The 11,466-nt window shown below is 40.3% G+C and overlaps 1 protein-coding gene across 2 annotated transcripts in view; it reads right to left on the bottom strand.

Moving 5' to 3' along the window:
• The window catches only part of PRICKLE1 (prickle planar cell polarity protein 1), a 112,452-nt gene that overhangs the window by 80,316 nt on the left and 20,670 nt on the right, over positions 1–11,466 (bottom strand). The window lies entirely within an intron of this gene.

The raw sequence follows: 11,466 nt of genomic DNA, 5'->3' as shown, positions 1-11,466 counted from the left end.
TTTGCGACCTTGTGGACTGTAGCCAACCAGGCTCCTCCATCCAAGGGATTCTCCAGGCAAGAATACTGGCATGGGTTGCCATTTCCTTCTCCAGGGGATCTTCCCCACCCAGGGATCGAACTCAGATCTCCTACATTGCAAGCAGATGCTTTAACCTCTGAGCCACCAGGAAAGCCCCTACCTGATTTGAGTGATAATTAAACAGATTTTTACTCCATTTTCACAGCAAGGGAAGTACATTCCAGGTGCAGTCTGGAACCTGTGCTGAAGGCATTCTTACAAACACCAAACACTGGCAAGTAAAACAACTGTATCCATGCTCCCTAAACACTGCTTCGCAAAATCAGTGTGCTAACCAATAGTTCTATATACTCTGGAAAAGAAATAAATAGGTACAAGTTCTTCAAACAAAGTAGAGAAGTAAAATTTTAGATACCACAGATAAAACAGGATATGATTCAACATTTGGATATTCTTAGTCTTTGACTCAATATTTAAACTTATTTAATACCATTTCTATTATCTGAGACTATTTGTTGAAGAGTGCGGGAAAAAATGTCAGAGACAGAAAGTGTGGGAGACAATAACTGATCCAATTTTCCATTAAAAGCAAGCATTTGTTATTTCTATATTTTATTTGAACTAGGCAGTTATTTAGTTACATCTGCCCTTTACCTTGGCTAAAGCCAGCAGCCCTAACCCCGGACAGTCATTTCAGACAAGGCCACTACTGTTCACAAGGAATGACAGGCAAGAATGAATGTGCATCTGATTCTGGAAAAAATACCCCTTCATCTTGGTAAGTCAAAGGCACCATCTTTATGCAAGAAACACATGTAACATTGGCAGTTCCGAAAATCAGTAATAATATTGCTAACTTGTGTTAATAGTAAAACAATATTAAATAGAATCCTGTCCCCTTAGAAGAACAAAAATTGTCTTCCAGGATCTGTGATGCCTGAAATGCTATAAATCTCTGAAGACAGGTTATATCCTTCCCACTTCCCTGAGGCATTTGTCACGTTGCCAGACAAGATTAGAACCAGATAAGCCTCAGACACTTTTTGAAGATATTAGAAAGATCATGTTAGGGAAGTGGCTTAGAGGTTATACTTTATCAAACCAACATCCTTCAAATGCCTCCTACTAATAATAGAGTGTCATCTGCTGCAGCAAGATGGTGGTCACTGAGGCAACAAGGCGGCTATATATTTAGTAATAACCTTTATTCTGTTTTCCTTTGTGTGTGTTTGTGAGGGAAAGATCTATTAAAAAAATAATAACACAATAGAAAAGTCTCCAGTAGCCAAAGGCATTTTTCATTATGAAAACCCTTTTTAACCACTCCCAGTCACTTCTCTGACCTTCTTTTTTCTACTAAACTTTCCTGTTACTCCACCCAGATTTTTCTCCTGAATACTATTTTTTTTTTCCCCTACCCCATCTAACACTCATAGAATAGCTTACTGCTGGCATCTATTAATATCTTCGGTGAATATGTGTTTCAAGTGCATTATTTACAGTAGAAAATTAACTCTGTTCTAAGAATTGATGATGTAATTTGGTTTAAATTAAAAGATCATACCTTATTAGTCCACAAATGCTTTTGAATTGCAGGTAAATACATATGTTGCAAATCCTCACTAGAGATTTTATCAGGATACATAATGAAATTCATCTTATTTTCCATTTTAGATATCTTTTTAGAGAAAATGATTCAACATGTATGTAGAATAACTATGAAAATGTATGTAAAACATGTATGTAAAATAACTAAGAATGCCCAAGATATATTGCTAATTCAAAATCACTGTGGGAAATTTGTCAGTCATTAAACTGCCATCTTATGGCTGCTCTCAGACAAATAGGTGAAAATGTAATGTCTCACTCCCCATTTTTAAATCAATCAAAAGGCAAAGATATCTTATCTCATTTATTGTATTAGAAAATTAAAATATATGTGCTAACAGGGTTAAGACTACAAAGGGAAAGATTAAGAGGGGGAAGCAAACCTCACTAGAGATTGTCTAAAAGAGTGAAACCCAGTTTGAAGATGTAAAAGATGTTGATAGCAGACTCAAAGTGTATTATACACATAATAGAGCTAAAGGAAATTAAGAAAAGTTGCTAATGTACTTGAAATGTTCCTGAAATCAGCTGAAGTGAATTCCAAAAAATAAAGCACCTCTGGAAGATACTTTCAAAATAATTTTAGAAACAGAAAAAAAAGATAGAACTAGCAATGAAAAAATTAGAAGTGAATAAATGAATGAATATATGTAAGAAAAACCAAAGGTGTAGGGATTCACCATGAAACAGATGAGAAAGAACCAAAGCAAGGCAAAGACCTGCACATAAAACTTAAATATCAACTTCACGATGTGGAAAAGAGATGGCAACAGTCTCCTTAAGTGAAGAGTGACTTTAGTACCCTAAATCACAGACAGAAAACAGAAAAAAATGAATGATATAAAGGGGGAAGAAACTTGGCTGCTGAGACAGCTGGTGGAAGTCACTGGCCAGAAACACTGGATCACCAACAAAGATGTGACTTGCATTTCAATTTTAGCAGATTTAATTACAATTTTAAAATTGTGATCCAGACAATTTCACAGCTCTGGAAGATACAGAACTAAATTACTGCCACAACTAGAAACTTGCCTGTGAGAAGCCAAATTCAAGCAGGGTGAGTAAGAATACTGACTGCTTCTTTCTCAAACTACATTTAAATATCGGGGTTTTTTAAAGCCCAGTATTTTGTTTTTAATTTTTCTGAAAGATTTAATTACAGACAAACAAAAATCCCAATCAGTTGTTTGATAATTAAATACAGTTAGGAGAACCTATGATTTATCATGCAAATCAGGACACTTTTCCCATGCAATTAATAACTATGTTGGCACAACAGATATAAACCAGGATGTACAGTCACCCTAAATACAGCACAATTCTAAAGTGAAATAACATAAAAAAATCTTGAGAGCTTGTTTGGAGGTTCTAGCAGGGGAGCGCAGCTACTCGTATACCCTTGACCGAAGACCGGTCCTCCTCTAGCGGGGATGGTCGTCCTCTTCGACCGAGCGCGCAGCTTCGGGAGGGACGCACATGGAGCGGTGAGGGAGGAAGGGGACACCCGCCTAGCCAGCCAGATCAGCCGAATCAACATAAAAAAATCTTGAACTCATCACCTCACCCTTCTCCCAACTTCCACTTTTGGAAAGGGAAAAATGTACCTTTCCAAAATGCTATCAAAATTTTTCTGGAGGTCATATTTTAAAAATGTAGGAATAATATTTCCCAAACTTCACAGCAGAACTCAAAGAAATATCCTTGGAAGGGTTGGCTGTAAAAGGATTTAATTTAATTTTTGTCAGTTTCAAAATCATTTGGATTCCAAAGTCCTAGTGGAATGTAAACAAAAGCAGAAGGATACATTTGCTGTAATGCATCCAGATGTAGAGCCCCATGTCACTGGTAATGAAGAGTCATGATTCAATTATTACAGAAAGGATTAGCTTGTATTTAGCTTGCATTTATTTAAATACATTTTATTTGGGGGAAGAAAACGAACACTAGAAAGATGAAAGTAAACAAAGAATCCCAAAAGGAGTTAACAGTTGATACCACATGCTTGAAAATATCATTCATAAATATCTGAGTCAGCGCGCTCAAGGTCAAATACAAATACTACTATCTCAGTTGGGGTTGCCAGATTCAGGGACATCTGGGTTGCCGCTGGATATCACCAGCTTTCTGGGAACAGCCCTCTCTTGGCACTGAGGAACATTCAGGGTGTACAGCAGGACTGAGGGGAGAGGCCTTCAGCGCAGCAAGTTTTAAAATGGGATCCTTCCTTCCAGACTCTCATCAGCCAAGCAAGCTGGAGAGGTGAGAGCAGAGCAGGGAAGGAAACCAGCCGGTGGGGTTGCCTCGAGAGCCAGAGACTCTGGGAAGTACTTCTCTCCAGAAGGGGTGTGTTCTAAGGGTGGACAGAGGAGGGGCATGGGGAGCACCTGTCCCACCTCAACCTCCCCCCAGGCCAGACCCCCAAAGTGGTACTTTTGCAGATGCCATTTATAAAGACCCTGGACTTGGCATTTAATAAAGCAGCACAGAATGTAGGCTGGGATCCTTCAGGGACACAAGGACAGAGAAAAGGTAAACAAAAAGGGAGTCCTTTCTATGGGTTTCCTCCCCACCATAGCCAAAGCAGCACCTCATCCTTAGTGGTAGAGCCTGGCCAGTGTTGTGGAGGCTCTTTTTTTTTTTTTTTCCTTTGGCCACAGGGCTTGGCCACAGGAATTCCCCAAACCTGCAGTTTTATCCATTTGTTCTGTATATTTGTTTGCATCTGCTTTTTTTGGCTAATTGCTTTTCACCCACAGCCAGTTTCCCTAGCTTCCTTTTTTCTTTGTTAAACCAGCACCAACCTCATGATCCCAGAGGCTGGGGAGAGGAGGGCACTGGAGAAGTACTGGGCTAAAGGAACTGAAGGAAGAACTACAACTCCCCTCCAAGGAGCTTTCCTCCAGGTCTCTGGCTTTGAGGCCTGATTCCATGGCTACTATACTTACCCACAATGGGCCAGAATGAGGATCTGGGTGTGGAAGGTGGAAAAATGTGGCTCTACCCTGGAAAGAGACCACCTGTGTTGCTAGATGGCTAAAGCCAAAGGAGAAACTCCACAGAGATGTTTGACAGGGTGGGCTCAAGAGCCAGCCCATGGGGGACTCACAGGAGAAGCACCATCTGAATGAAGAGGATCACTCTGGCAATTTCCTGGTGGTCCAGTAGTCAGGACTTCACACTTTTACTACCAAGGGCACAGATTCAGTGCCTAGTCAGAGAACTAAGATCCCACAAACTGTGCTCACGGTGTGTCCAAAAAAGGAAAAAAAGATCACTCTGCAGTGTGAAGGGAGCAGGACTGGAGTCCAGAAGCCTGATGATGGATTAGTGTATGAAGATGAACGAGTGAATCTTTGAGACAAGAGGATGATGGCTATCCCAGAAAGGTCTGGGAGATAAATTAGATGGGACTTGCGGTTGAAGGAATGTGAAAAAGAGGAATCAAGGATAACATCCAGGTTTCTAACTTGGACAACTAGGTGATTTTTGAAGTTACTAAGTTAGCACATATATAGATGGTGGAAAAGGTCTGAGGATGCACAGCGGCAAGCAAAGCAGCTGGCCGGGAGGTGACAGTGGAGTCTCAGCTCAGGTAGTCTGCGAGCTGGTCTCCAGCAAACTAGGGCAGAGTGTACTGGATCGTGTAGGATCTCTGGATTCTCGTCTGGTGCTAACATTTAGTAACTGTACCACTCACAGTGATTCTCTCAATCATCTGGAACCTGATTCTGCATTTATCAAATGAGACAACTGACCCACAGTTTGCTACCAGGATTAAATGAGAATATATGTAGAAGTATTTTCAATACCGAAGCTTTAATTAAATCTAAGAACTCTTCCAACTCTCCACAGCCCCCCAAATTCATCAAACGTTTGGTATTATGTTCAGCCAGGCATCAGAGGTACAGAAGTGGACAGTGATCTCACGGGGCTGACACAGTCATTAGGACCTGGGGTCCCAACCTTGGCTTTTCACTTGAGAAACATTTATTTATTGATCAAGTAAAAATATTTTGAGCCCCTCCTTTTAGCTTATTCTAAAAACAAAAACACGAGTATCAATTGTTTTCCTTAAGGCCCCCAAACTTCAGGGTGCAGAAGATAAACTATAAAGAGATGAGCACAATATGTGCTCAGCACTGTGTAATAAAGGTCTGAGGCTGAATGAACTGGAGGTATTTGCACACTGTCTTTGCCAATTCAAATTTCTGTATATGAGGGGCAAAAGGATTACTGTTACTATTTTAATTTTTGATTGAAGTATAGTTGATTTACAATCAACCAGGGATTGAACCCGTATCTCTTATGACTCTTGCACTGGTAGGTGGATTCTTTGCCACTAGCGCCACCTGGGAAACCCTCTTAGAGACTATGCTGCTGCTGCTGCTAAGTCGCTTCACTTGTGTCCGACCCTGTGTGACCCCATAGACGGCAGCCCACCAGGCTCCCTCGTCCCTGGGTTTCTCCAGGCAAGAACACTGGAGTGGGTTGCCATTTCCTTCGCCAATGCACGAAAGTGAAAAGTGAAAGTGAAGTCACTCGGTCGTGTCAGACTCTTAGCGACCCCATGGACTGCAGCCTTCCAGGCTCCTCCATCCATGGGATTTTCCAGGCAAGAGTACTGGAGTGCTTAGAGACTATATACTTAATAAAAAAGTCTTTAGATAAATGTTCTGGTGAGGTCTAAATCTGCTGGACATTTCATTATGTTGATGCCTACAAGCCAGTTAGCTTCATTGCAAATATAATTTAAAATACTAAAACAGTAATAATATGGAAGAAATTACCGATCCAAATAATCTGTTGTGTGCTAAAAATGTCCTTGATAGACATAGTCAATTGATGAACAAATATGTATGGAATACACATTCTGTGTTAGACATTCTATTAAGTGCAAGAAAGACTTTTTAATAATCTGTAATGCAAATGGTGACTGCAGTCATGAAATTAAAAGACACTTGCTTCCTGGAAGAATAGCTATGTTAGCTATGTCAAACCTAGACAGTGTTTTAAAAAGCAGAGACATCACTCTGCTGACCAATGTCCATATACTCAAAGCTATGGTTTTCCCAGTAGTCATGTATGGATGTGAGACCCATAAAGAAGGCTGAGCGTTGAACTGACACTTTTGAACTGTGGTGCTGGGGAAGACTCTTGAGAGTCCCTTGGACAGCAAGGAGATCAAACCAGTGAATTCTAAAGGAAATCAGCCCTGAATATTCACTGGAAGAACTGATGCTAAAGCTGAAGCTTCAATACTTTGGCCACCTGATGCAGAGTGGACTCACTGGAAAAGGCCCTGATGCTGGGAAAAATTGAGGGCAAGAGGAGAAGGGGGCAACAGAGGATGAGATGGTTGGGTGGCATCTCTGACTCAGTGGAATGAGTTTGAGCAAACTCACGGAGATAGTGATGGACAGAGAAGCCTGGGGTGCTGCAGTCCATGGGGTCATAAAGAGTTGGACATGACTTAGTGACTGAACAACAACAACATCTCCCTAAAGTCTAAACCAGCAGTCTCCAACTGTTTGGACACCAGGGACCAGTTTCATGGAAAAAATTTTTTCCAAGGACAGAGGGGGGAGGGATGGTTTTGGAATAATTGTCATAAGGAGTCAGCAACATACATCCCTCGCATGTGCAGTTCACGCTCCTATGAGAATCTAATGCCACTGCTGATTTGACAGGAGGCGGAGCTCAGGTGGTAATGTGACCAGTGGGGAGCAGCTGTAAATACCGATGAAGTTTCACTCCTTGGCCACTCACCTCCTGCTGTGCAGCCTGGTTCCCGACCAACCATCAACTGGTACTGGTCTATGGCCCAGGGGTTGGGGGCCCCTGGTCTAAACTGACCCCTTCTGAATGGAATTGTACTTTGTGAGCCTATTTTTAAAAAGCTATTTAGAAGACAATCTGGTATAGAAAATTTCAGTCTTGCCAGACTCTTTCTGGGGTATTTCTCAAAGAGAAACATTTGGGGACATTTTTATTTTTTAAAAAATACTTCAACTATTTTTTAATCACACTTTTCTTCACCTCATAACGGACAATTAACTTCTAATGACATCATTATCCAAGACAAAAAGGTGAGAAGTATAAGTGTTATTGTCTTTAGGTGGGATACACATTCCTCTTTAAATACACACACACACACACACACACACACACACACAAGGAATAGCACAAAAAGAAACTTATTACAACCCCTGCAAAGCTTTACCTCCAACCTTATAACCCAATGATGGCAATTTCTAATAATACTTGATGTGCGGATCTTTGGAGCTTAATCAGTTGTATTCATTGTGAATGCAATCTGGCCCAATATAAACACAGAAACTGTCCTTCAGATCTGTGTAAAGTTTGCTAATACGTATAGCACAATTTTCACTATACCTTGGAAATGGAAACATTTTTTTGGTATTATCTTTAACAATGAAAATCTCACAGTATAAATATTAGGTTGGTGCAAAAGTAATTGCAGTTTGCACTGTTGAACTTTACCATTTGATACTGGAATACATTCTTAAATGTGGTTATGTTATACATCATTTTAATGTGAATTTCTTGCTTTATGTTTTTTGCTAATGAATTTTAATTGTTTATTTTATATGTATATATAAATATATGTTTATATTAATAACATAATAAATAATAATAAACATAAATAAATATATGTTTATTTTAGACTATGGAAATGATGGTAGACAAAAAGCAAATTTGAGCAATCTTCTTATTTGAGTTCAAAATGGGTCATAAAGCAGTAAAGACAACTTGCAACATTAACAACACATTTGGCACAGGAACTGCTAATGTGCGTACAGTACAGCGGTGGTTCAAGAAGTTTTGCAAAGGAGATGAGAGCCCTGAAGATGAGGGGCATAGTGGCTGGCCATCGGAAGTTGACAACAACCATCTGAGAGCATCATCAAAGCTGATCCTCTTACAACTATGCAAGAAGTTGTCCAAGAACTCATTGTCAACCATTCTACTGTCATTTGGCGTTTGAAACAAATTGGAAAGGTGAAAAAGCTTGATAAGTGGGGACCTCATGAGCTGACCACAAATCAAAAAAATTGTCGTTTTGAAGTGCTGTCTTCTCTTATTCTATGCAACAACCACGAACCATTTCTTGATCAGATTGTGATGTGTGATGAAAAGTGGATTTTATATGAGAACCAGCAATGACCAGGTCAGTGGTTGGACAGAGAAGAAGCTCCAAAGCACTTTCCAAAGCCAAACTTAAACCAAAAAAAGGTCATGGTCACAGGTGATCTGCTGCCCATCTGATCCACTACAGCTTTCTGAATCTTGGCAAAACCATTACATCTGAGAAGTATGTTCAGCAGATTGATGAGCTGCATGGAAAACTGCAGGGCCTGCAGCCAGGACTGGTCAACAGAAAAGGCCCAATTATTCTCCTCGATAATGCGTGACTGCGCATAGAAGTTTTGCATTATCCACCATATTCATCTGACCTCTTGCCAACTGGCTACCACTTTTTCAAGCTTCTTGACAACTTTTTGCAGGAAAAATGCTTCCACAATCAGCAGTATGTAGAAAATGCTTTCTAAGAGTTTGTTCAATCCTGAAGCACAGATTTTTATGCTACAGAAATAAACTTATTTCTAGTTGGGAAAAATGTATTGATTGTAATGGTTCCTATTTTGATTAATAAAGATGTGTTTGAGCCTAGTTATAATGATTTAAAACTCAGGGTCAGAAACTCCTACTGTTTTTGCATCAACCTAATACTACTAACCTTACAACAGGGAAAAGCACACAAGGTAAGGTGGAAAATATACTTCCAGAAAAAGTGAAATGACAGTTAAGTAGTATTTTCAAGAAGCTCATCTTAGCTTAGGGAAGCAATTTTACTCCACTGTGCCCACTCTGTGCATTTTTAAACTATTGTAATGCTCATGGCATTCGATCCCATTACTTCATGGCAAACAGAAGGGGAAAAAATGAAAGCAGTGAGAGATTTTATTTGCTTGGGCTCCAAAATCACTGCAGACAGTGACTGCAGCCATGAAATTAAAAGACACATGCTCTTTGGAAGGAAAGCTATGATAAACCTAAACTGCACATTAAAAAGCAGAGAAATCACTTTGCTGATAAAGGTTTATATAGTGAAAGCTATGGTTTTATAAGCAATCATGTATAGATGTGTGTTGGTCCATAGAGAAGGATGAGTGCTGAAGAACTTATACTTTCAAATTGTGGTGCTAGAGAAGACTCTTGAGAGTCCCTTGGATAGTGAGGAGATCAAACCAGTCAGTCCTAGAGGAAATCAACCCTAAATATTTACTGAAAGGACTGATGCTGAAGCTGAAGCTCTAATACTTTGGCCACCTGATGTGAAGAGCGGACTCACTGGAAAAGACCCTGACGCTGGGAAGGATTGAAAGCAAAAGGGGAAGGGGGCAGCAGAGGATGAGGTGGTTAGACTAGGTGACTAGCATCACCTAGTCAATGGACATGTTTGAGCAAACTCCGGGAGATAGTGGAGGACAAAGGAGCCTGGCGTGCAGCAGTCCATGGGGTCACAAAGAGTCGGACACAACTTAGCAATTGAACAGCATCACTAACAAACTAATGTAAGTGCTCTGAGCATATTTGGGGTAGGCCAAGGTAAGCTATCATGCCCAGAAAGGTCGGTGAACTAAATGCATTTTCAACTATGATACTGTCAACTTACAATGTGTTTATTGGAATAACTAACCTGTAGATTGAGCAAGATTTATACATGGAATACTTTTCCATATCAAAAGCAAAATTTTATAGTGGGATAGTAAACTTCATAATGCCCCTGGATTTGCACGTTCATTTGGAACAGAAGTGACTGCTTTCAGGTAATGCATTTAAGAGAGGAAACATGATTTCAAGTTTGTTTAAGACTGCCATCTAGTGCCTCCTTTCTCCCTACTGGATGCAGAATTCTCTGTGAGCAAGTCAGTTTAGAGAGGGTCTGTATTTAACTTTCCGGACTGGTTAACTCAGGTTTTCAATAGATAGCAGTAACCTTTTCCAGCTTGGATGTCATTCTTATGGTACCAGCTGTGCAGAAACTGATTGTCCTGCTTGGCAGCCTTAGAGAAAAAGTGAGGCACAGACATGAGCAAAGTAAAAAACAGTCATCTATTATTCTTTGCTGACCTATGCAATTAGACATGACCCTCAAAACAAGACAAATTAACTCCTCTGTGGTGATGTAATCCCTAGAGCAGATGGATCGATGATGGAAACATGTAACCCCACCAAGGTTCATATTTAACATGAGTAGCGTGGCACTACTGCTGTGTGTGAAACTCTGCTCTGGCCGGTACAGCTGAAAGATTATGTCAGCAGCTGAACAGCACAGATTCTGAAATCAGAGTCCCACAGAAACACCTGCTGTAGACTAGATGGTCGCTGTGTGACCCAAAGTATTCCTCTGTGAATCAATGTGAAATCAATGTCCCAGCATGATGTTAGGTGGAATCACGCTAACGGACAAGTAAACTAGTCAGGGAGACACAGCAAAGCGATCTCAGCTTTATGAGCTCATTAGCCAATTGGAACTGGAATAGTTTCAAGACACCTGGGTGGTTATGTCCACCTACCTGAATTACCCTGAAAGTTTCAATTGGATACAGTTCCTTCTGTGAGTCACAGATTATTTGTTTTATTATGCATTGTTAAACAATTGTCATATTCCATGTTGAAATGCCTGCCTTCCAGATGGAGTATGAGGTGATTTTTGTGACAAAATTCACTGGAGTCCTGAAGTATGAATGAAGTGTATGGGTTTTTGATAAAATTCCATCTGGCAGCCCAACTGATCAAGACATTGATTTG

The sequence above is a fragment of the Bos grunniens genome, chromosome 5, assembly GCF_055505025.1.
Source record: "Bos grunniens cultivar Pamir isolate PY7600 chromosome 5, Bosgru_T2T1.0, whole genome shotgun sequence".
Taxonomy (NCBI): domain Eukaryota; kingdom Metazoa; phylum Chordata; class Mammalia; order Artiodactyla; family Bovidae; genus Bos; species Bos grunniens.
This window is presented reverse-complemented; position numbering and strand designations above follow the sequence as displayed.